This window comes from Gorilla gorilla, chromosome 14, assembly GCF_029281585.2.
Source record: "Gorilla gorilla gorilla isolate KB3781 chromosome 14, NHGRI_mGorGor1-v2.1_pri, whole genome shotgun sequence".
NCBI lineage: Eukaryota > Metazoa > Chordata > Mammalia > Primates > Hominidae > Gorilla > Gorilla gorilla.
Window position 1 is genome coordinate 107,839,283 of NC_073238.2, and position 27,674 is coordinate 107,866,956.

The window sequence follows — 27,674 nt, forward strand, 5'->3', positions numbered from 1 at the left end:
CAGAAACTGAAAAATGCTTAACCCTGTTTAAGAAAATAAGAACTAATAATTGATATAAGGCGCATTTTAAGTTTGGATTCTGCATTAAGCATAACAACTTGGATTCCAATTAGTTCTAGCTCCATTAATTAAGACAAATGGGTGCCTACTACAGTAAACTTACCTATTGGAGTCATGCTGAAATTTGTTATAATCCATGTCTTCCTTTTTCTATCACCATTTTATTTTTTACCATCATTGTGATATATGTCTATTTTTCCTGTCTCTGCTCCTTATAAATCAATTGTATCTTGTAAGATTTTGAATTTTCTGGTGTGGAGAATAAATCTGAAATAAAATGAAATACTAGTATGTAACCTTTCATGAACATTTTGGCTCACATCCATATTATTGGTCTTAGTGACATCCAGTGGCCATGACGGGTCAATGTCAGGATTTCAGATCTTTCCAGAAATGTCTTTATTATGTAGTCCTCACCTAGAACAGAGGAAAAATAGTGTATTCTTAAGCCATTGGTTAACATAATTGTAATAAAATATCCCCTGGTCTTTTTTGATTCATAAATTGAACTACCTTTTAGATAAAAAATAAAGATTATTACACTTAGTTTTATTTTACTTCACTTTTGTCAATGATTTAGTGTCTCCCATCACTTAAAAATATTTAATCTACAAAAGCTATTTAAAGAGAAGTTCTAAACAGACAGGATTTTATACCATTGAATAGTATTTTATTTTCACACATCTCTAAGTTAGAATATTTTACTAAAATAAAATGATCAAATATACTAGTAATGGTATGTGTTTTCCTAAACAATCAAAATTGTCCTGTCAGGCAATAACTTTAACTATCACGTATCTCATTAGAATGTAGTGAAGAAAGTTTGTGCTGAGACATAATTATTAAGGTCTGACTATGCTTCAGGGGCTAAATTTGGAGAATGAAGAACCAGACTATTGCTTGGTTAAAAAAAAAAAAAAAGTTCACTAAATGTATGTTGCAAATGTTTGTGCCTTGAGGAAAGTTTAGTCCTTTTGGCTGAGTTTCAGATAATAACAACGCTGACCTATATTATAGTGATAAGCTACGAACTAACTACAAATAATGGTTACCTAGTAATTTGTAGTTTAAAAAGTCAATTATGCAAATTTGCACATACAAAAAACCTACGGGGAGTTGGGAAGTAAATCTTTCTTTCTAACTAATAGCAAAGTAGCCCATATTCAATCTCTTTTGTTATATAGTACAAAGCTACAAACCTACAGGACAAGCCATAAGATACTCAGTGCATACTTGCCATGAATGGAATTTAGCAATATGATACTTACAATTTCACTAGGAAATTTATATACATAAATGTACACACACACACACATACACACACATATATGCGTATATACACACACACACACACACACACATATATATAAGACCTTCAGTTGAGTATATCATTAAATGCTAGGCTCTAAGAGAGGTACAGAAATAGAGTGGAGGAAAAATGGCAGTGGGTCACAATAATTAGTAAAAGCTTTAGGAGACAAGAGTACTATTCTTAAAATAACCATAGGGCTTTGGTTATTGAGGAAAGGGAGAAAGGAAGCAGCTGAATTTAGGGAAGGGGATGTGGGTAAAACCTGGAAGTGAGGCACAGCTTGTGGGGATGGCCAGGGAAATATTCCGACCACAGGTGCAGCTGTTTTGGGAGGAGCAGGTTGCTTGACAAACAAGTGAGGGCACCAGTTGATTTGTGCCTTGACCGAAGTCTGATTGCCAAGAGGAACAAGAAGTCTTGTGGATTTTTAAAGAACAATGACATGATACAAGCAGCATGGAAGAAAAAAAGTTTATGAGTCAAAACAAAGATGCATTGTGTTCCTCATAAGGTGACCATTAGAGGAAGCCAAGCACAATCTCGTGAAAGCTTAGACGTTGGAAAGAAAGGAAGATTCAGAGTCTCCAAAGCACTAAATGAGTTTGGTGATTTGCAGCCTGTGGAAGGTGCAGGTCAACAATAACTCAACAAGCCATCCAAGATATTGATTCTGTGAATGTTGCTGCTTTTGAAAGAAAAGGGGAGAGAATATGGGAAGGGAATTTTTTTTTCTTTTTCTTTCTTTCTTTTTTTTTTTTTTTTTTGTAGAAAGTAACAAAGCTTGGGCATATGCAAAGGAAAAGTCCTGTAGGAACTAGAAGTGTTAAAAATTGGAGCCAAAGGTGAGAATGACAGCCAAAGGACTAGACAAGACAGTAATGACCCCAAAGGAATAATATAACATGGAAGCCAAAGATTAAGCTTGGGCCAAAAATGAGGTAGGGAGAGGAATGGTTAAGAATTGGAGAAGAGGCCGGGTGTGGTGGCTCATGCCTGTAATCCCAGCACTTTGGGAGGCCAAGGCAGGCGGATCATGAGGTCAGGAGTTCAAGACTAGCCTGGCCAACATGGTGAAACCCCGTCGCTACTAAAAATACAAAAAATAGCTGAGCATGGTGGCGTGCATCTGTAATCCCAGTTACTACTTGCAAGGCTGAGGCAGGAGAATCGCTTCAACCCAGGAGGCAGAGTTTGCACTGAACTGACATTGCGACACTGCACTCCAGCCTGGGCGGCAGAGCAAGATTCCATCTCAAAAATAAAAATAAAAAAGAATTGGAGAAGAAAGTTAAACAGAAAACTAAAAAAAAGAAAAAAAGGAGAATGTAGTGTCTCAGAGGTCAAGAAAATCATATTTTTTAATGGAAAGGCAAATAGATACAATTGCAGTAGAGAAATCAATGAGAATCAACACAGGCCTTCAATTCAGTTGGGGCAGGAAGAGATGCAGGAGATGGAGTCTGCTGTAATTAACTTCAGAGGAAGTGTTTTCATGGAATGATTGGGTCCCATCCAATTTTCCGAAAATTGAGGGGGAAAGATGTTATTGAGGAAATTTATGAACTGAATTGAATAAGACCTTTGTATTAGGCTGTTCTTGTATTACTATAAATACCTGAGACTGGGTAATTTATTTTTAAAAGACGTTTAAAGGTCTCACAGTTCTACAGGCTATACAATCATGGCACCAACATCACTCGGCTTCTGGGGAAGACTCGGAGCCTTTACTCATGGGGGAAGGTGAATCAGGGGGAGTAATCTGTCACATAGCAAAAGCGGGAGAAAGAAGTAGTGGTAAGGGGGTAGATGCCACACACTTTTAAACAACCAGATCTCGTGAGAGAGAACTCACTCACTATCGTGAGGACTGCATCAAGAGGGTGGTGGTAAACCATTCATGAGTGATCCGCCCCTATGATCCAATCACCTCCCCCCAGCAGGTTCCCCCTCCAACACTAGGGATTACATATCAATGTGAGATTTGGGTGGGAACAGGCATGCAAACCATATCAACGGTTCATTCAAAGACCCTAATGAATAAGAGAAATGAAATAATATTGGGGAACAAAAGCAGGATGAAGCAAAAATGTCACTTTAATCGAGAAAACTGAGGCATTTTTCAAAGCCAAGAGAAATCCCAATTGGGAAAATAGGAAGATTAACTTAAAAGGGATGGCAGTGAAGACAGAAGTCAAGTAAGTTCCTTTATACATGTGAAGAGATGACAGCAAAGGAACATCAGACATTCTTTTGCAACATCAGACTTTAACTTTCAAGAGAGGGTATATCTTGCTCTGAGATGTGAGAGAAGAATAAATATAGATATAGGAACAGATAAATTGAATTAAAGATGAGAGAACTAATGGGATTGGGGGCTTACAGAAATAAAACACAGCCTGAAAAGTTTCCATGGAAAATGATCCAAGAAGTCAATGAGGATAAATAGAAGGAGTGGTGAGCAGGAGACCCTGGCCAAGCTGAAATTGTACAGCAGGCTCTCGCAGGGCACCAGCTGCACTAAGCCACACAACTTTCTCCAGCAGCATTCTGCAGTCTGTGAGCAGAAGGCTCACGATGGAGCAATCCAAGGCTAGAGATGGGAGGGTCCTCAAGAGAGTCCAAAATACTGGCAAGAGGAGCACAGAGGCAGCTGACCACTTACTACAAGGTGAAAAGGACTCAAGTTTGGTCCAACGAGAAAAGACTGATATTAGCAAAGAGGGCTGGCATGAGTAATGTTGCATTCCGCAGTCAACAGAGAAAACATGTTTTCAGAGTTAAGGGGGAGGCAGAGAAAAGAAATGGTGCAAAAGAGCTGAATTTCAGTGTGATTGGGAGCAATATTTTATGTTAGGGGCTTAGTTCCATGTGTGGCTGAGGTGACTTGGCAATATTAAGCATGAGATCAAGGGATCTGATAAGTGGAGAACTTGGATGTTTAAAAGTGTCATTTTGGATGAGGGAATGAAACAATGGACAGACAGGCCAAAAGCTGGAGTCTGGGATTTGGGGACATGATTTCTTTTTTTTTTCCCTTACAGCAGAGGTTCCAAAAGCATGGGTTTTAGATCAGCAGCATCTATAAGTGTGATAGATCTGCAACTTGAGAGGGCTGATTTCTTCATCAGAAACTCTGAGGCGAAGGCTTATCAATCCATGTTTTTAAAAAAACATTTATTTGTTTTAAAAATGTTCTTAAAAAACATTATTTTTACCGTATTTATTTAAGGTGTACAGCATGATGCTTTGATACATGCATACTATCACAATGATTACCACAGTCAAACAAATTAACATTCCCATCACCTTCTCATGTTTAACAAGTCCTTCAGGTGACTGGGTGCACACTTAAGTTTAAGAACAACTTTCTTAGAGAACAGAGCAAGGAGAATGGAAAAATTAGAGAAGGGCCTCACCTGTTAAGAAATAAAGACAACAAGGCTTGATCAGCATTCTGATATAATCGGCATGGATAATAATAATAACCAAGCAATACATTTTTATTTAACACTTTTGCATTTTATAAGACTCTTTCAAATATATTCTACAATTTAATTTAAGGCAGATGGGGACTTTATTCCATGGAGTTAGGATTGTAATCGAGGATGAAACTCTTGGAGTTAAGGATTATGTCAAAAACAGCATTTTCTGAGGAGAGCGGTGTTTTTCACATGATAAAATGGAATGGTGTGAAGTTATTTTTAAGCAAAGGGGAGTTTTGCCTCAGTTTAAAATGCTATTCCACAGGGCACAATGTATAAGGTCAGCAAGAGGAAAGACCTAAGGAAACTAAATGTTATTGATGGAATGCCACAGATAAAAAGTTGGTTTCAGAACCAGTGAGTCATGGAGTATTTGGCTGAGGGGAGCAATGGGTTGGGATGAGGTGGTAAGACCCACTTTGGGTAGAGGAAGAGAAGTTCTGAACTGTACGAACTGTATTTCATGGCACATGACAATGGGCATTGCAGTTAAAACAAAGTTTGAAATCTAATACCAACTTATACCAGCCATGTGACTTTAAGAAAGTTACTTCTCTGGCACTCAGATTCCTTCATTATCAATTAAATATTTAAATTTCTATTTAATTGAGCTGGTGTGAGAATGAAAAAAAAATGCTGTATATACCATCAGTACATTTAATAAATGTAAATGATTCACACACTTCCCTCTCCCTCTCTCCCACCCTCTCTCTGTCTCTTCTGAACTGTAAGCTCTTGTTAATTATATGAAGAACACAGAGATACGTTCAGCTATCATGAAAATAATTAATATATGTGGGTTTTTAAAATAGATGCTATGGTGACAACTTTTGTGGAGCTAAGGCTAATTTTGGCTACTCAAAATAACAAGGAAAATTTCGAGCTCTCTGTAACCTAACAAAAGCCACCTAGAACAACAATGTGTTATTTTAATAGAAGCCAAATTTGAAGCTTGTTTTTACCATTCATGTGACGAATCTGCCTCATAAGGCCCAGGCTTCTCTCTACATTGAAGATGAGGTGAGCAGGCAGGCTAGGCCTCCACTCTCGCAGACCTCAAGTTCACATGCAGAAAACCAATTCTAATTTTTAAATAAGTATGATAATTACATTTTTCCATCAATTGATTTTCTTCTTTGTTTTTTGAGATAAGGTCTTGCTCTGTCACTCAGGCTGGAGTGCAGTGGTACTATCACAGCTCACTGCAGCCTCACCCTACAAGCTGAAATGATCCTCCCAAGTAGCTGGTGTGCACCACCATGCCTGGTTAATTTTTTTAAATTTTTTAAATTTTTTGTAGAGATGGGGTCTTGCTGTGTTGCCCAGGTTGATCTCAAAATCCTAGGCACAAGTGATCCTCCTGCCTCAGCCTCTCAAAGTGCTGGGATTATAGGTGTAAGCCATCATGCTTGGCCACATTTTTACATAAATTTCATGAAAGGGAAGAAATAGGATGTCTGGAGGACATGGCACTTACATTAAGAAGGTGATGATAGGACTTAGAACAGAAAAATATTTACATTTAATTATATTAAATTATCTTAAATATAATTAAATTATAATTTATTTTATAAATCTGATTTATAATATAAATTATTTTATGTATAACAACTTATCATATTATTCGTAGAATTAATATATTATACTAATACATGTAACTATTATATATTATTAATTTAGAATTTGAATTATAATTTATTTTAATTTATAATAATATAGAAAATATTTATAAATTGCCTTAAAAGTTTCTCAAATCCTATTTATCTCAGCTACTTTAATTCCCACCTCAGTTTCTATATTTGAAAAATGATAAAGTGGAATAGGTTAATTCTAAAGTCTCTGGCAGCTCAAAAGCTTCATAATTCTATGTATTATTTTCATATAATATACCATAAGAAAAAACTAAAGTTTATGGTCACTTACTAAACTAATCATTTCAGACATAGGACTTCTCAAATGATCAGCAAATAAAAACTTCCAGGAGATTATTTTATGATTTTTATCAGATGAGCTTAGCAAAATGAATCAGAGAACATAAATATTAGTAAGTAAGTAATTGTGTATCTACTTTGTGGACATATGCAAACTTGACTGATAGATTTATCCTGCTACAGAGAAGGCTTAAACAATAGTATCCCATACTAGAACTCTAGCTGTACCTGCTTTTCTTTTTTTCTTTCTTTTTTTTTTTTTTTTGAGATGGAGTCTTGCTCTGTCGTTCAGGCTGGAGTGCAGTGGTGCATTCTCTGCTCGCTGTAACCCCCGCCTCCCAGGTTCAAGCGATTCTCCTGCCTCAGCCTCCCAAGTAGCTGGGATTACAGGAGCCTGCCACCACGCAAGGCTAATTTTTGTATTTTTAGTAGAGACAGGGTTTCACCATGTTGGCCAGACTGGTCTCAAACTCCTGACCTTGTGATCTGCCCACCTTGGCCTCCCAAAGTGCAGGGATTACAGGCGTGAGCCACCATACCTGGCCTGTACCTGCTTTTCAACGATAATTTTATGACAAATAATAGGAATGTTTACTGTTTATAGAAAGGAATGTGAAATTTTAAGAAATGCATGCAAAATTTACGGATGCTGCATTTTAACAATATTGAAAATAAATAGTTTCAAGAAGAAGAGTAAATGATAAGTGTAATTCACATTACAAATATGAGGTTGCTTTGTGATTTGCTAGGAGCAAACATTTAGCACATATATTCTGAAGAATCATGACAAGTTAGACATGTTATAATTTCCTGGTAATCACTTTATGAAAAAATATCACTTGTTGTTAGATGATTTACATAAAAATAAATTAACAGTGTCATTTGAATTTATTTAATTATTTAAATACTAGGCTAAATATATTCTTTAGAGAAATCTTTGTAAAATTGTATTTTTGTTAGTAATTAAACGTATTAGTAATGTTTATTACTGTCTCTACTCTACACTTAACTGAAGTCCTCAGTAATTCCCAGTGACTGCCATGATGGAATCTGACAATATCTGACAATGCCTGAGAGGCTCAGGCTTCAACATACATTCAGTTAGGAATGAGGAAATATGTAGAGGACTTCACATTCACCTAAGGTTAGATGTTTGATTTAAATAATTCTTTGCCTGTGGAATATAGACACACTACCTATGTGGTCAATTAGCACATCTGTTATGATATTTATCTCAAACACATTTCAAAGTTTGTTTAATTACAAAGGCAGTGCCTTAATAAAAAAAAAAACTCAATACATTCAGTGTGCATTGTAAAAAGTAAGGAGATCGAGACCATTCTGGCTAACACGGTGAAACTCCGTCTCTACTAAAAATACGAAAAATTAGCCGTTCGTGGTGGCGGACGCCTGTAGTCCTGGCTACGTGGGAGGCTGAGGCAGGAGAATGGCATGAACCTGGGAGGCGGAGCTTGCAGTGAGCGGAGATCACGCCACTGCACTCTGGCCTGGGCGACAGAGCAAGACTCTGTCTCAAAAAGAAAAAAAAAAGAAAATTCAGATAAACAAACTTAATAAAATAAAAATGCAATATTTCTACCATTCATAGATTATCACACATGTACTATAGATTACACTTCAGGGTAAAACCTTCCAGATATTTTGCTATGTTTATATATGTACACACACACACTCACACACACAGAAAGGTATCTATGTCAGTTGCCTAATAGTCACATAATATTCACATTTTCTTATCAATGACTTTTCATCTTAACTAACATGCAGGGTTTTGTTTTGTTTTGTTTTGTTTTGTTTTCTGAGACAGTCTTGCTCTGTTGCCCAGGCTGGAGTGCAGCGACACAATCTTGGGTCACTGCAACCTCTCCTTTCCCGGGTTCAAGCGATTCTCCCATCTCAGCTTCTCAAGTAGCTGAGATTACAGGTGTGTGCCACCACGACCAGCTAATTATTTTACTTTTAAGTAGAGACAGGGTTTTGCCATGTTGGCCAGGCTGGTCTCAAACTCCTGACCTCAAGTGATCTGCCCACCTTGACTTCTCAAAGTGCTGGGATTACAGGAGAGAGCCAACATGCCAGGCCCTAACATATAGTTTATATTCTAGCTTTTCTAATTGTCCTAGAAATGCCCATTAGGTTTGGCTTATCCAAGCCAGGACACATATTGCATCTATTTTTTATAGTCCTGGAGCCCCTTTTTAAAATTTTATTTAATTAATTATTTATTTATTTATTTTTGAGGCAGAGTCTCGCTCTGTCACCCAAGCTGGAGTGCAGTGGCACAATCTTGATTCACTGCAACCTCTGCCTCCCAGGTTCCAGCTATCCTCCTGCCTCAGCCTCCCAAGTAGCTTGGATTATAGATGCCCACCACAATGCCAGGCTAATATTTGTACTTTTAGTGGAGACAGAGTTTCACCATGTTGGCCAGGCTGATCTCAAACTCTGGCCTCAGGTGATCCCCCTGCCTCGGCCTCCCAAAGTGCTGTGATTACAGGCATGAGCCATCATGATTGGCCTCCTCTTCTTTTTAAATCTATTAACACCTTCACCTTCTTTTTATATTTCCTTTTATGACATTGACTTGTTGAAGAGACCTTGGCCGTTATATTGAAGAACATTCTACCTTCTAAGGATATGCCCCAAAATAATTGCGCTTGTTCTTTTTTCCCAAATTTAATTCTAAATGGTTATTTGATTAAGAATATGTCATAGATGCAGTACACATTATCACATCAGGGGACATCTAGATAACTCACCATTAGTGATGCCACTGAATTTAGCTCATGACAGTCTGATTCCCTGAAATATGGCTACTTATACCCCTTGGGACAGGAAAGTCATCTCTGTTGTTTTACTTTGGCTTCTTTCAAATCAAAACTAATTTTCTATCAAAACTGGTTTTCTATCAAAACTAATAGTCTTTACACAAATTGATCATCCTTAGCAGAGTTGATATTTAACTAGGAATTGAAAATTGCTGCTTTTTTAATGCTTTTAATTTAGAATGTAAAATTAAATAGAGTTATCATGGTTATCACTTATTGAGTACTTACAAAATGTCAGAGTTTGTACAACAGGCTAAGTAAGTACTGAGTCATTTAAACCTCATAGAAATCATATGAGGTAGGTAATATTTTGCTCATGTAGCCGATGAGGAAACTGAGACTATTACAATAAGACTATCACAGAAGTTAAAATGCAAACAACACAATAGCAGGAAAACAAATAACCTGATTTTTTTAATGGGCAAAGGATCTGAATAGACATTATTAAAACATTTTCAACACCACTAATCATGGAAGAAATGAAAATTAAACCACAATGAGATACCAGTTCACAACTGCTAGAGTGGTTAATTTTAAAAAAATAAAAGACAAGTGCTGGCAAGGATGTGGAGAAAAGGGAAGCCTTGTACTCTGTTGGTGGGAATGTAAATTAGTACAGTCATTATGGAAAACAGTATGTAGGTTTCTCAAAAACTAAAAATAGAGCTACCATATGATCCAGCAATGCCACTTCTGAGTATATATCCAAAAGAAATAAATTCAGTATATCAAAGAGATGTCTGCACCCCCATATCCATTGAAGCATTATTTACAATAGCCAAAATTTGAAATCAACCCAAGTGCTCATCAACATATGAATGGATAAAGAAAATGTAGTGTATATACACAATGGAATACTATTCAGCCCTAAAGAAGAAGAAAATGTTAAACAGTTTCACTATAGTAACCATTACACTGTCTACATATGTCTGTGTATCTATATTGCATCAAATAACATCATGCTATAAACTTCAAATACACGCAATAATTTTATTTTAGAAACAGAATAAAATTCTGTCATTTGCAACAACATGGGTGAACATGGAAAACATTAAGTGAAATAAGCTAGGCACAGAAAAATCAATACTGCTTGATCTCACTTATATGTGAATTTTTTCTTAGAAGTCGACATAGAACCAGAGAGTAGAATGGTGGTTATTAGAGACTGGGGAGAAGGGTGCAGGAGAGGGATTGGGAAGATGTTGATTGAAGAGTACAAAGTTTCGGTTAGTCGGGAGGAATAAGTTTTCAAGATCCATTGCATAACATAGTGATCATAGTTCATAATAATATATTGTACATTTCAAAATTGCTATGAGTAGATTTTAAATATTCTCACTACCAAAAAAAAAAGTATGTGAAGTATTGGATATGTTAATTAGCTTGATGTCATTCTTTCAAAATATATACATATGTCAAAATTTCACATTGTACCCCATAAATATATACAATTATTTTTCATTAATTTAAAATTTAAATTAAAGCAGTTAAGAAATGTTTTCTTATTCACATTTCATTAATGCTGGAAGTAGGATCCAAATCCACTCTTTATCTGACTGCAAAGACTATGATATTTACTAGTAAGTGATATCACTTCCCAAGCTACAAATATTTTATGTTTTGTTTAAAAATGATATTAATAATAATAATGTTAAAAATGACATCATTAAATACAACCATGAATTTCCAGAAAATAGCGTACTCTATCAAGTGGAAGTAGTTTAAGCTTACATATCTCAGCCTTCTGCCTCTCATTCTCATTCTTTAGCACTCAGTTTCTAAAATCTCTTTGGTTAAATTTAATAATTTTAGCTTCTTTTTAAAATTTAAAATTGGGTTAGGGCAGAGGACAGAAGAAATATTAGCTACCTTGTGAGGAAATCTTTGTTTGATTTTGTTCCCTCTTGATAAGCAATGAACACCGACTTGTGACAAAATCAAATAACTTCTTGGGGAGTGTATTCATTTCCCTATGGTTTCCTGGAAAATCTTCCTATTTGCCTCATTCATTTGAATATAGAATGTTAAAGGATTTTATTATTCCCATGAAACCCCCTGAGCTTTGTTGACAATTTTTATGAAATATTGAGTATGTACAAAATAACATTTATGATATAGGTGTAAGGCACAGTGAATACTTATTTAAAGAAAATACCTGCTCTCCTATCATTCAGTTTAAGAAAACTACAGTTATACCTCCCGTATGAACCTCTCCAGATGACGTCTTCCACTTCTCCCTGTACCAGAGATAGTTAGCCTTGTCAATTTTTGACATTATTAAACATTCTAACATTTTCCCATCTTATGTGTCAAATATTACCATATCGTGATATTGTTAGTGAGGTACTCATGATATGATATGTTGTTGTTTTTTTTTCCAGGAAGGAAGGGCTTTTTTGAAATACTTTTATTTTAAGTTCAGGGGTATATGTGCAGGTTTGTTACATAAGTAAACTTGAGTTATGGGGGTTTGTTGTATAGATTATTTCATTACCCAGGTATTAAGCCTAGTACCCATTGGTTATTTTTCCTGATTCTCTCCCTCCTCACACCTTTCACCCTCTGATAGGCCCCAGTGTGCATTGTTCCCCTCTATGTGTCGATGTGCTCTCATCATTTAGCTCCCACTTATATGTCAGAACAGGTGATATTTGGTTTTCTGTTTCTGTGTTAGTTTGCTAAGGAGAACAGCCTCCAGCTCCATCCATGTACCTGCAAAATACATGATCTCATTCTTTTTTATGGCTGCATAATATTGCATGGTGTATATGTACCACATTTTCTTTATCCAGTCTGTCATTGATGGGCATTTAGATTGCTTCCATGTCTTTGTTCTTGTTAAAAGTTCTGCAGTGAACATTTGCATGCATGTGTCTTTATGGTAAAATGATTTCTATTGCATTGGGTCTATACCAAATAATGGGATCACTGGGTCAAATGGTAGCTGCTTTTAGTTCTTTGAGGAATCGCCACACTGCTTTCCACAATGGTTGAACTAATTTACTCTCCCATCAAGAATCTATAAGTGTTCCCTTTCTCTGCAACCTTGCCAGCATCTGTTCTTTTTTGACTTTTCATTAATAATCATTCTGACGGGTATGAGATGGCATCTCAATATGGTTTTGATTTGCATTTCTCTATTAATCAGTGATTTTGAGGTTTCTTTCATATGCTTATTGGCCATGTGTATGTCTTCTTTTGAAAAGTGTCCATTCATGTCCTTTGCCCACTTTTTAATGGGGTTGTTTGTTTTTTGCTGTGCAGAAACTCTTTAGTTTAATTAGATCCCATTTTTCCATGTATGCTTTTGTTATTATTGCTTTTGGGATCTTTATCATGAAATCTTTGACTGTTCTTCTATGTCCAGAATGGTATTGCCTAGATTGTCTTCAAAGGTTTTTATAGTTTTGAGTGTTACATGCAAGTCTTTAATCCATCTTGAGTGGATTTTTGTATACGGTGTAAAGAAGGGGTCTAATTTCAGTCTTCTGCATACAGCAACTCAGCTATCACAGAACCATTTATTGAATAGGGAGTCATTTCCCCATTTATTGTTTTTGTCAGCTTTGTTGAAGATCAGGTGGTCATAGATGTGCAGCCTTATATCTGGATTCTCTATTATATTCCATTGGTCTATGTGTCCGTTTTTGTACCCGTACCATGCTGTTTTGGTTACTGTATCCTTGTAGTATAGTTTGAAATCAAGTAACATGATGCCTGCAGCTTTTTTCTTTTGCTTAGGATTGCCTGGGCTATTCTGGCTCTCTTTTGGGTCCACATGAATATTAAGACAGCTTTTTCTAGTTCTGTTAAGAATGTCATTGGTAGTTTGATAGGAATAGCATTGAACCTATAAATTGCTTTGGGCAGTACAGCCATTTTAATGATATTGGTTTTTCCTATTCATGAGCATGGGATGTTTTTCCATTTGTTTATGCTGTCTCTGACTTCTTTGAGCAGCATTTTGTAATTCTCAATGTAGAGATCGTTCATCTCCCTGGTTAGCTGTATTCCTAGGTATTTTATTCTTTTTGTGGCTATTGTGAATGAACTTGCATTCCTGATTTGACTCTCTTCATGGCTGTTGTTGATGTATAGGAATGCCAGTTTTTTTGTGCATTGATTTTGTATGCTGAAACTTTGCTGAAGTTGTTTATCAGCTGAAGGAGCTTTGAGGCTGAGACTGTGGAGTTTTCTAGATATAGAATCATGTTGTCTTCAAAGAGGGATAGTTTGACTTCCTTTTTTCCTTTTTGGATGCCCCATTGCTCTAGCCAGGACTTCCAATACTATGTTCAATATGAGTAGTGAAGGAGGGCATCCTTATCTTATGCTGGTTTTCAGGGGGAATGCTTCCAGCTTTTCTCCATTCAGTACAATCTTGGCTGTGGGTTTGTCATAGATGGCTGTTATTATTTTCAGATATGTTCCTTCAATACCTAGTTTATTAAGAGTTTTTAACATGATGAGATGTTGAATTTTATCGAAAGCCTTTTCTGTGTCTGTTAAAATAATCATATGGTTTTTGTCTTTAGTTCTACTTATATGATGAGTTACATTTATTGATTTTTGTATGTTGAACCCAACTTGCATCTCGAGGATGAGTGTGATGGATTAGCTTTCTGATGTGCTGCTGGATTTGGTTTGCAAATATTTTATTGAGTATTTTTGCGTCTATGTTCATCAAGGATATTGGCCGGAAGTTTTCTTTTTTGTTGTGTCTATACCAGGCTTTGGTATCAGGATGATGCTGGCCTCATAGAATAAGTTGAGGAAGAGTCCCTCTTCCTCTATTTTTTGGAATAATTTCAGTAGGAATGGCACCAGCTCTTCTTTGTACATCCAGTAGAATGCGGCCATGAATCCACCTGGTTCTGGACTTTTTGTGGTTGGTAGGCTATTTATAACTGATTCAGTTTCAGAGCTCATTATTGGTCTGTTTAGGAAATCAATTTCTTACTGGTTCAGTCTTGGGAGGTTGTATGTCTGTCCAGAAATGGACAAATTTCCAGTTTGTGTGCATATAGGTATTCATAGTGGTTTCTGGTTGTTATTTTTATGTCTGTACGGTCAGTGATAACATCCTCTTTGTCATTTCTAATTGTGTTTATTTGGATTTTCTCTGCTTTCATCTTTATTTGTCTTACTGACTGCTAGATAGCTAACAGTCTATCTTATTAATTAAAATTGTTGCTCTTTTTAATCAGTTTTTGTGTCTTGATTTCCTTCAGTTCAGCTCTGATTTATATTATTTCTTGTCTTCTACCAGCTTTGGGGTTGGTTTGCTCGTGATTCTCTAATTCTTCCATTTGTGATGTTAGGTTGGTGGTTTGAGGCCTTTCTAACTTTTTGATTTGAGGATTTAGTGCTATGAATTTCCCTTGTAACACTGCCTCAGCTGTGTCCCAGAGATTCTGGTACGTAGTATCTTTGTTTCAAAGAACTTCTTTATTTCTGCCTTAATTTTGTTATTTATCCAAATGTCATTTAGGAGTATGTTGTTTAATTTCCATGTAATTGCATGGTTTTGAGTGATATTTTTAGTATTGATTTCTATTTTCATTGTGTTGTGGTCTGAAAGTATGTTTGGTATGATTTTCATTCTTTTGCATTTGTTGAGGATTGTTTTATGTATGATTATGTGGTCAATTTTAGAGTATGTGCCATGTGGTGATGAGAAGAATATACATTCTCTTGTTTTGGGGTGGAGACTTCTGTAGAGGCCTCTCAGATCCATTTGGTCCAATGTTGATTTCAGGTCCTGAATATATTTGTTAATTTTGGGGGTATCTAAGGCTCCCTGGGCTCTGCATGTGCCTGAGCAGCTGCTCTGCCAAGACTTCACGTACCTCTGCATGTCAGACTGAAGGCCCTGAAGGAGTGAGTTCACAAGTGGATATTCTGACCCAAGGGTTGCAAAGATCTGTGTTGGAAGGATGGGTTCCCTGGGTCACTCATCACTTCCCTGGGCATGGGAGGTTGCCTTGGCTCCATGTCATTCCTAGGTGGGCAGCCATCCTTCCTTGCTTTTCTCTGCTCTTGGTAGGTCGAGTTGTTTCCTTGATTAGTCCCACTGCATGTACCTAGATGTTTCAGTTGAAGGTGCTGTATTTACTTGCCCCTTCTATTCCTCTCTGCGAGAGTGGTGCACACTAGCTGCTTCTACTCAGTCGTCATGACCAAACCCCAACATTCTTCACAGAAACAGAAAAAAAAAATCCAAATTTTTGTGGAAAAACAAACAAACCTGAATAGCCAAAGCAATCCTAAGGAGAAAGAACAAAGCTGGAGGCATCACACTACAAGACTTCACAATAGACAACAAAGCTGTAGTAACCAAAACAGCATAGTCCTGGCATAAAAACAGACACATTGACCAACAGAATAGAACAGAGAAATCAGAAACTAATCCATGTGTTTACCACCAACTGATTTTTGACAAAGGCACCAAGAATATATATTTTTTCATAAAGCAATTAAGGCTGTAATTTTCCCCCGTATAAAGTTTTAACTATATCCCATAAATTTTGATAAGAAGTTCCTACAACATTTTTATTGCTGAATGTATTCTAACTTCCATTTTTGTTTCTTCTTCATCACATGAGTTATGTATGTAGAAGTTGGTATTAAAATTTTAAAATATATGGAGTGTTCATATACCCTTTGAAGATAAAATCTCTGAAATTTGCTGTTATCTGGAGCAGGAGCTTTCTAGGAAAGTGAAAGACCCTGGGTTAGAAAGTAGCTGGTGTATTCAAGGAACAGCAAGAAATTCAGTGTGGCTGGAGGAGAGTCAACAACAGAATAGAAAATGTAATCAGAAGAGTAACACAGAGCGGGTTCTTATAAGGCCTTGAAGATCAGTTAAAGCCTTGATATTTACTCTAAGATAAGGAATACTAGATGGATTTTAGGCAAATCCGCATTTGAGCAGGATCATTCTGTTAAGAGTAGACAGGACTGGTAAGTGCAGAAGCTCAGATACCAATTAGAAGTACTTATATAAAAATCTAGATAATAAATGTTCAAGGCTTTGACCAGGAGTGGCAGTGAGGAGAGTGATTTATATAGTTTGGATGTTTGTCCCCTCCAAATCTTATGTTGAAATGTGACCTCCAGTGTTACAGGTGGGGCCTGATGGGAGGTTATTGGATCATGGGCATGGATGACTCATGAATGGTTTAATGCCATCCCCTTAGTGATAAGTGAGTTCCCCCTCAGTTAGTTCATGCAAGATCTGGTTGTTTAAAAGAGTGTGGCACCTTCCTCCACTCTTGCTCCCACTCTTGTCTTGTTGGATATCAGCTTTCTTTCCATTCCACCCTGATGGTAAGATTCCTGAGGCCTCACCAGAAGCTGAGCAGACGTCAGCACTATGCTTCCTGTACAGCCTACAGAATCATAAGCCAATTAAACCTCTTCTCTGTATAAATTACTTTGTCTCAGGTATTCTTTTATAGCCATGCAAGAATGGACTAAAACAGTGATGAAATATCAAATCATGGATATATTTTAAAGGCAGAACTGGTGAAAACTTCTGTCACACTAGATGGGTGTCATAGAAATAGAAGAGCCAAGGATGACAACAAAGTTTTTAACTCAAAATCTAAAAGAACTTAGTTGTAATCAACTTAATTAGAGAAGACTTAGGCACTTCTGGAATTCAAGGGAGAGGTCAAGATTGGAGATATAAATTTGGGAATCATCAAATATGTAGAGTCATTTGACTGGTGTAGGTTACCTATGTAGTAGTTAGTGTAAATAAAAAAGAGAGGATGTCCAACTACTATCTCCTTGACAATCCAATATTTAGATGTAGAGGAGATGAAGGGGAGTGAGCAAAAGACAATGAGAACAAGTGACTGTAAAGGTAAGAGGAAAACTAGGCAACCGTGTTGTGGAAGGTCAAGTGGAGAACATGTTTCAAGATGGACACTATGATCAACTATGACAAATGTTCCTTGTGAGTCAAGATGAGGATTGAGAAATGATTACCAGCAATGGAATTTCACTGCTAATCTTGATAAAGTGCAGTTTTAGTGGAATGGTGTGATGGGAACATGATTGCAATGAATTCAAAGAGAAGGAGAGGAGAGCACAAGCATGGACAACTATTTTAAAGAGTCCTTAAATTTTTTAAAGGGAAGATAAAAGATTATGTGATAGCTAGAGGGAGATATGAAAAGAGAAGAGCATTTGATTATGGTAGCATTAACAAATCATACTTGCTTGCTGATAGGCATGATCTAAGAAAAAGGAAAAAAAAATGATGATGCAGGAGACAAGTGAGTGAATTGCTGGAGTATTATGCTTGAGTGAGTAAGTGAGAAAAGAATAGCAAGCCCAATGCAGAAGTTGGCCTTAGTGAAGAGCATGGAGTTTATTCAATATAACAGGAGGCAAAATATTATGTATACGAACCTCTATAGATACCTTTGTGGATGTGGTGGTTGGAGCTGTTGGAAATTTTTTTTCCTATTGCTTCCATTTTTTTAATGAAGAAAGAAAATAAGTCATCGGCTGATAATGAGGATAGGGAAGCCATGCACCACGTGTGAGGAGAGGGGAAAGAATGAGAAGTATGAGAAAGAGAAAATCAACTAGGAAAATAAATTATGATCGATGAGCAGCATGAAAAACCCTTAGTTTACTGATCATAAATGAAAATTAAGATTGGTAAATACGTTTTATTTCATTTTGTTGTTTGTGTTTTTGTTTTGTTTTGTTCATTCTTAGTCACAGTCTGGGCACAAAATATGCAGAGTCATATTTAATCGATGCTTTGGTTTCATAAAGTGAGTATGACAAAGAGCAATAAAGTTAGAGTTTGTTAAACCCTGATCCTTTTCAAAAGTCTGTGGTTTGTGTTATGATATTTTTAAATTACAATTTCATTTACAATTATCATTAAATCCAAAGAAGAATTTTTGACACGATACATCTTCTTTATTAGTGAAAACTAAAACTCACATTATGGGAGATAAGAAAATTATTCTCAAAACTACTTTGAATCATGATAGTAAAGCATAGTGATTGAAAATAAGTAACTTGCAGTGTGAATGGAAATTTCCATTTAATATGTCAGAAATAGCTTATATAGTAATAGTAATAAGTAATATAATCCCTTTGAAATAAAGTAGAAATTTTAAGACACTATTAAAAAAAGATGCTTTTATGGGCTCATTTCTGTCTGAGCCAATATGAAGCTACAAATTGATTTGTTTTATATCTCAGAAATAAAAATTAATTTTCTTTACAAAGAAATCAAGAAGTTAACATTCTTTTATCAGAATGCCACAATACATCTTAAAGTAATGGCTGCTAGGAAGAATAGTTTTATTTCAAGTAAGTGTTTATGGATAATATAAGGTATATACAAAATATATGTTAATTTATTTTATTTTAAAATGTATTATTCTCAGATACATGTTACACACCTCCTTAATATCCTCTTGACTTCTCTTGCCTCCTGGACCTTCCTCTCTATTTGCTTCACAGCATTTGGTCTCATGGTAATCCAACTCCAATCACACTCACACAATTCCTCCATCTAAAGCCAATTGACCACAGTCTAGGAGTATCCAGCTCTCCAAAAACATCTTGAACCTGAGTGAAACACAAGAGAAAGAATAAAATCTAGCTTTTCAAGCAGCTGCTAAAGGGGCCAAACAATGTAACCCAGAATTGCAGGGTAATTGACACCTCAGGTGGTGGACTTTGACAAATGGGGAGAGAAGACAAACAAGTCAATTATATAAGTTCTGCCTCCTTCCCTTCGATGTTCTATTCCCAGTCACAGTTTCTCCATAGACCCTGCCTGGAGATATCCTTTAAGGCATAGCAGGTGGACCTACCAAGTTGCCAACTGTGTCAGTTGCATTACATCAAGAAACATAATTAGCATGATACCACATCATCTTGCACTGTACATATCTTTCCCCGCCTCACTTGTTTGCCCTGATTCTCATTTCGTAGAATTGTACATCACAAATAAAGCCTCAGTACTTAATCCTTACATCAGACTATTTTCAAGGAACCACAGGCTAAAAGGAGAACCAGAGTGTAAAGCACGTGTGCAGTTGAAATGTTCATAGAATCATCACCCAAGTTGAAACTTATAACATTACTTTAGAACCTTTTCTTTATGCCCTTCACCAAATACATAAGATAATCATTATCTTTAATTTTATTGTAAACATTTCCATCTGCTTCTTTCCAGTTTTACTGGTTATATATGCATATTCCTAAGCAGTAACATTTTGTTTTGCCATTTTTGAAATCTATATATGTGGGATGATATGTAATATATTTGGGGAATTTTCTCCTCTAAGTTTTACTCGTGAGATTCATTCATGTTGCTTCCATGTAGCTGTGGCTTATTAATTTTTGTTATTACATAGTACTATATTATATGAATAATTAAAAATTACTAATTCTGCTGAAGGGTAGTTAGGTTTTTCATAGTTCTTTTTCTGTATGAGCATTTTTAGATATGTCTTCTAGGACAAAAATGCAAGAGTGCATCTAGGTTATACACCTGTGAGTGGATATTCTAGTTCATAAGATATGGATGTGTTTTGCCATAAAAATATGAGAGTTTTTACTGCTCTGCATTTTCAACTATACTTGGTTTTCTATAGCTGTTCTATATATATTTTTTACCAGTCTGGTTGTTAGGTAATGATATCTCAATGTGGATTTAATTTGCATTTCCATTAAAATTAATGAAATTGAGTATATTTGTATTTTCTTTTCTATAGTTTTTATTAAAATCTTTTAACTATTTGAAAATTGTGTTTTTCTTAGCAATTTGTGAGATTTCCTTCATATTCTAGATATTAGTTATTTTTCATTAAAATATATGGCAAAGAACTTTTCCCAGTTGTTTTGTCTTTTCACTCTCTATGGGATGTCTTAATTTAAATGTTGGCCAAATTTATCAATGCTTTCCATTATAGTTTTTGTTTTTATGTGTCTCATGGCATAATCACTTCCAATCCTAAAATAACTTTTTACCTTTTCATCCACAGATTGTAAGATTCTGTATTTTATATTTAGGTATTTAGACACCAAAATTCATTTTGCTATATGTCAGGTTTCTTTCCTCCTTTTTCTACTTCCTTCTTTCAGTTTATTTATTTAATGTAAATCTAGTCCTTTCCTCACTGATCTACAATAACATCTCTGCCATTATATCAAGTGTTCATATATTTAGAGTTTTTTCCTGGGCTTCTATTCTTTTTTATGGTTTAATTGTTTACCCCTAAAACTTCACATTATCAAACTTGCTACAGCTTTATAACTACTTTATACTACTGCTTTGTTATGAGACTATCCTGTTTTTCACTTTTTTACTTCCATATAAATTTAGAATCAATTTTACATGCTTCACAAAAAATTACTTATTGGCATTTTAATGGAATGCATTGAATCTACAGATCTATTGGCCAAAAAATGACATTTTCTATTTATTCCCTTGTTCTATATTTATTTTTAAATATAAATAATTAGATAAAATAGGTTTCTTATGTCAATAGTGTTCTGTCTTTCATTTTTTGGTAAACAATGATTTCTGCTATAAATTGCTTTCTTATCACACATATTATTAAATATGATACCTTTATGTTTATATCATTCTAATATTTTCTAATTTCCAGTATATTTTTGGATCAATGAATCATTTAGAATATGATTTTAAGTACCCAAATTTATGAAATGTCTTAATTATCTTTTTGCTATTTATTTCAAATTGAACAGCATTGTGATCAGAGAAAGTGATCTCATGACATCAGTTCTTAAGTATATTTTGATACTTAGTCTGTGGCCTAGTACACAGTTAATATTTGTAAATATTTTATGTATGCTTGAGAAGAATGCATATTTTCTGACTGTTGGGTTCAGGTTTCTACATATTTATTAGAACAAATTTATTTTTGAAAGCTTTTATATCTCTATTTACTTTTTTCTGCTTTACTTGTATCAGTAACTGAAAGAAATACGTAAAAACAGAAAATCCTCCCACTATGATTACTAACTTGTCAATTTCTGCTATAATTCTTTCAACTTTTACTTTACCTATTTTGATGGTATTTTAATAAGTACAGGTTTAAAATTATTATAGTTCACAGATTATTCACAAAATTATTTTATCATTATACTATGAAATAGTTTGTCATATTAATGCTTTTGTGTTAAATTTTATTTTTTTATTTAATTACTATAGCTACCTTGATTTCCTTTTTATTTGGCTTTTCTGCCCAGAGTCTAGGCAACATAGACAAATTCCCTTCCATTTCTCCATGCTATTAGAGGTCTTGCATTTTATATCTGAGGACATAGCTTTTCAAACATCTAGGTCTCAATCTGCATCCCATCCTCCATCATGTAAAAACCCAGACTCATAATCTGCTCAATAGGATGTTAAGTCTCTTTTAAGAAAAAATAGCAAAACTCCATGGAATAGTCACTACATCAATTCTTACATTGAGCATTTTGCTTCTCAGTCTTCTCTTCATTTTTGTTATCTGATGTCTTATCTTACTTCTTTGTTAGCCTCAAAGTGCACTTAAAAGTAGGTTTATTGTGTTTTATCCAACATTTCTAGATATTCTAGGATGGGGCATTCTCTGGTTATTGATGAAGCAGAACCCGCTCATGGATGTCATCATATTGATGAACCCCATGAACATGATTCCATACTGGCTGCTGGCCAATAATTTCATGTCAGTTGCGTGAAAATAGTTTGTTGGACTTCCCTTATTTTTTAATTATCAGTGTAGAACAAAATCATAAATTACAGATGTCAAAACAGAAATGAGTAGAAAATAAAATGTTATGAATATCTTATGTTCTTTTGTAATAATAAAAGTTTTAATGAGAATTTTGTTTTAAATAGATGTGCCTCATTTTTTTTATTATACTTTAAGTTCTGGGATACATGTGCAGAATGTCCAGGTTTGTTACACAGGTATACATGTGCCATGGTGGCTATCTGCACCCATCAACCCATTATCTAGGTTTTAAGCCCTGCATACATTAAGTGTTTGTCCTAATGATCTCCCTCCCCTTGCCCCCCACCCCTCAACAGGCCCCAGTGTGTGATATTCCCCTCCCTATGTCCATGTGTTCTTATTGTTCAACTCCCACTAATGAGTGAGAACATGCAGTGTTTGGTTTTCTGTGTTAGTTTGTTGAGAATGATGGTTTCCAGCTTCATCTATGTCCCTGCAAAGGACATGAACTCATTCTTTTTTATGGCTGCATGGTATTCCATGGTGCATATGTGCCACGTTTTCTTTATCCAGTCTGTCATTGATGGGTATTTGGGTTGGTTCAAGAAACTGTCATCAGAATGAACAGGCAACCTACAGAATGGGAGAAAATTTTTGCAATCTATCCATCTGACAAAGGTCTAATATCCAGAATCTACAAGGAAGTTAAACAAATTTGCAAGAAAAAAAAACAACAACAACCCTATCAAAAAGTGGCGGACAGATATGAACAGCCACTTATCAAAAGAAGACATTTATGTGGCCGACAAACATATGAAGAAACGCTCATCATCACTGGTGATTAGCGAAATGCAATTTTTTTTTTTAAAGACAAAGTCTCACTCTATCACCTAGGCTAGAGTGCAGTGACATGATCATAGCTCATTGTGCCTTGAACTCTCAGTCTCAAGTGATCCTCCTACCTCAGCCTCCTGAGTAGTTGGGACCACAGGCATGTACCACCATGTCTAGCTAATTTATTTTTATTTTTTGTGGAAATGGGTATCTCCCTCATTTGCCCAGGCTCATGTCAAATTCCTGGACTCAAGTGATCCTCCCTCCTCGGCCTTCCAAAATGCTGCGATAACAGACATGAGCCACTGCACCTGGCCTTTTTCTTTTCTTTTTTTTTCTTTTTTTTGAGACAGGGTCTCTGTCACCCAGGCTGGAGTGCAGCGGCGTGGTCTTAGCTTACTGGAACCTCTGCCTCCCAAGCTCAAGCGATCCTCCTGCCTCAGCATCCCCAGTAGCTGGGACTACAAGCACCGTACCACCAAGCCCAGCTAATTTTTGTGTTTTTTGTAAAGGCGGGGTCTCTCTGTGTTGCCTAGGCTGGTCTCAAACTTCTGAGCTCAAGAAAGTTGCCCGCCTTAGCCTCCAAAATTGCTGGGATTACAGGCACGAGACATGGTATTCTTATAAAGTGGCCCTTTGTATTCTTATAAAGTGATGGAAGATGCCATTTTATAAAGTTTAAAATGTAGGGAAAAAAACTTATTTGGAATGCTTCTAAGATCTATATCTTCATAATAATACTATTTCTTTAATATATGAGCAAAAATCATTAATTTTAAGTGGCTTTCTATTAAAAAGGCATAAATTTCATGAAATATGAAAATGTTACACTGTTTTCTTTTTCTCAAAATGTTAATACTACATCACTTAAAAGAAGTATTTCTTTGAGAACATAAAATGATAGGAAGTCCTAAAAGATTCTAAAGTTCTGACAGCCAGGTCAAATAACATGATAGCAGAATTCATAAAAGACCATTCCATGATTTTCACTGGTTAAAGTTGAGGACAGACTAGATCAACCTTTCCTACCTCTAAACTTTAGCCATATATTGTAGCCTAGTGAATATAGTAATAAATTCATTATTATATTCACTTTTTAAATTATTGATTATAATAATAAATTCAATATTAATATTATCAATATAATAAATTCATTATTATATCCACTGGGCCACAAAAGCTCAGTTTAAGGTTACTTCCCAGGCATTAATAAATACCACTTCCGGTGGCATTTATTAATCATATCAATTCTTGATTCTCACTGAGAAACTTGTTTTTGTGGTTTTTGGGTTAGTCTTTTTTAACTTGTATGCTTTCTTTTTTGTTTTTAACTTGCATGCTTTTTTTTTCCCCGAAGTTAACATTTTTCCCCCAGCTTTAGTGAGGTAAAATTGACAATGCAAAATTCTATATATTTAAGATGTGCAATGTTATATTTTGATATACATTTACATTGTTAAAATGATTACCACAATCAAGCTGATCAACATATCCATCACCTCATATAGTTAATTTTTTGTGTGTGCATGGTGAGAATTCTTATACTTCTACCAAATCTGTATGAAAGTTTCTATTGTTCTGTATCCTTGCTAATACTTGACATTGTCAGAGTTCATAAAATCTCAGCCCTTCTCGTGAAGTCTACTGGAATCTCATTGTGGTTTTATTTTACATTTCCCAACTACTATTTTAAAAAGTAGTAATACATACTTTGTTGTCTATTTAAGGTATACATGGATATTCCCTTTTACAAAGTGCCTGTTCAAACTTGTTGCCTATCGTTGTTCTAGAGGACTTTTTTCATTATTGATTATAAGATGAATTATTTATTAATTATGAACCATTTTTAGTTATATGGGTTGTAAATATCTTCTATTATTTGGCTTGATATTCACTCTCTTAAAGGACTAATTTAAGGAATAGGCTTTGCTTTTTATGTAGCCAAAATTATCAGTTTTTTCCTTTGTGGATAGAGCTTTTTCTCATCTTTAACAGTATTTTTCTAATCCTGCAGTACAATATTGAAGCTACATGGTAATAGTGAACATCCTTGTTTCACTTCCAAAAGAAAAACTATCATCATTTTTCCATTAAGTATGATATTGGCATTAGGGATTTTGGTTTGGTTGGTTGTTTATGTATTTGTTTGGATACTCTTTTATATTAATAAAATTCCCTTCTATTCTTAATTTTATAAGAGCTTTCTTCATGAACAATTCTTTAATTCTATTGAAAGCTTTTCTGCAGTTTTTTTTTAGCAGCTATAACATTTTTCTCCCAAATTTTATGATAGGGAAGTTTTTTAGGGACTCGTTTAGAGAATGTTTAATATTGAACAAACTTTATGTTCATGGAAAATATAGCCATCCTTTCACAAGCATGGAATCTTCATCATATGTTGCTGAATTCAGTTTCTGGCTATTTTGGTTAAAATTCTATTAATGTTCATGAGCTAAATTACTGTAATGTACACGAATCAGTAATTTTCTTGTCAGGATATGTTATCAAAGTCATGTTGACCTCATAAAATGAGTTAGTGGGTGCTTCATCCTTTTCAAGTCTCTGGAAGACTAGAAGTCTCTGGAAGAATTTGTGTATGTTTGTTATTGTTTTTTCCTTAAATATCAAAAGCTGCCTTCTCTGTGGAACTATGCCCTTAAGATTTTGGTCACCTCAGCCTTCCTAAAATCCAATCTCTGTCTCCTAGTCTAAGCAAGATGGGTGTGAACAGCTTGCCATGCCCTTCCTAGCAGGAAAGTCTCTATTATGGTCTCTGTTAGTGCTTTCACGGTCAGGAGCAGAAGTCACTACATGGACATATTGTGTAAATGAATTTTAAAAAAGCAAAACCCAAAGAAAGCAATAATAATAATAAAGAAGCAGCAGTCAAAATACATCATAATGTGATTGAGGTTATTTTGTACCTTAGATCTTTGTCAAGAAAATTATCATATTAATATTAGAAATTAGCCTTCTTTCTTTTTGTTTTGTAAGCAAAAAAAGTATTGTCTATTTCATCCACTGTCTCAAATCTTCTAGCACAAGAATAGGCAATTTAATCTTCTAATAGTTATGATATTTTGATTGTTTTATTTTATATAATCCCGTTGGTTTTTTGTCCTTTCTTAAGGCCATTGGTGTTTTTAAAAAACTTTTTTTTTTTTAGAGAGAGAAGCTGGAAATTGTTTAGAAATTATAATTTTTAAATCTTTTACTATTTTTAATAGTTTTTTTCTCAAATTAAATTTGGTAATTTATAGTTTTCCCTAATGAAATTAGAGTCTTCCATACATTTAGAATTTATATTTTAAAACATATTTTTACTACTTGTAAAATAATACATACTTTTGAATACAATATTAAGACTGAACTGAAAATTTTGTTTTAATTCTTTTCTGATTTATTGTTATGACTATTCTCTTTTCAAATATACTTTCTGCATTTTCTCTCTAACTTCATTAGATTCATTAGAATATATTATTTGACATTCCATTCATTTAAGAAGAATCAGCTCTTAGAATTATTCATCATTTAATATGCATTTATATTTATTACTTATTTTTTCTTTCTATTTCTCACATCTGCTTTTCAAAAATTCTTCTGATTCTTCTTTTTATGCTGTCTATTTTTATTTTTTCTATTTACACATTGAAAACATTTTCACTATAAATTTACTTTTGTCCAGGCGTGTTGGCTCACACCTGTAATCCCAGCACTTTGGGAGGCCAAGGTGGGCAGATCATGAGGTCAGGAGATCAAGACCATCCTGGCCAACCCCGTCATCTACTAAAACCGTGTCATCCGTGGTGAAACCCTGTCTCTACTAAAATACAAAAATAATTAGCTGGGCGTGGTGGCGTGCACCTGTAGTCCCAGCTACTCGGGAGGCTGAGGCAGGGGGATCACTTGAACCCAGGAGGCAGAGGTTGCAGTGAGCCAAGATCACGTCACTGCACTCCAGCCTGGTGACAGAGCAAGACTCCAGATTGAAGGAAAACACTATGTATGTGACATTTATGTGTTCTCTTTGACTGTTCAGTAAAACCAAAAGATCCTAGGGCTCACAGCAATGATCTTTGTGTTCTTCTTTGTATCGTAGGAGATCTTTTATTGCTGTGTCCACACACTGCTAATTGTTTTATAAGGTCTCTTGAACTCTTGCACAGTGATAAACGTTTTTTAACTGGATTACATTTCCCATTCTTCCTTGAACTTAGGTTTGACCATGTACCTAAATTCTGGCCAAAGGAATTTAAGAAGAAAAGAGGTGTGTAACTTCAAGGTTAACCAATAAAAACAAAATGCTGTGCCTTTTACTTTACTGTTTCCCACAGCTAGAATGTGGACATTTTGCCAGAGTTGGAGCAGACGTTTCGGATCGTGAAGTGGGAATATTCTTGATAAGTGGGATATTGGAGTAGTACCTGGTAAGTGAGCCTGGATCCCTGGCCTCTTCAGAGTCACCATGCTTTGCT

The 27,674-nt window shown here is 35.3% G+C and overlaps 1 long non-coding RNA gene across 1 annotated transcript; it reads right to left on the minus strand.

Moving 5' to 3' along the window:
- Window positions 1-169: 169 nt before the first annotated feature.
- On the minus strand, window positions 170-27,674 carry LOC134757088 (uncharacterized). Its single transcript, XR_010130696.1, has 3 exons — window positions 27,624-27,674; window positions 19,072-19,240; window positions 170-327 (listed from the first exon to the last, which is right to left on the minus strand). It is a non-coding gene; the product is annotated as an uncharacterized lncRNA (long non-coding RNA).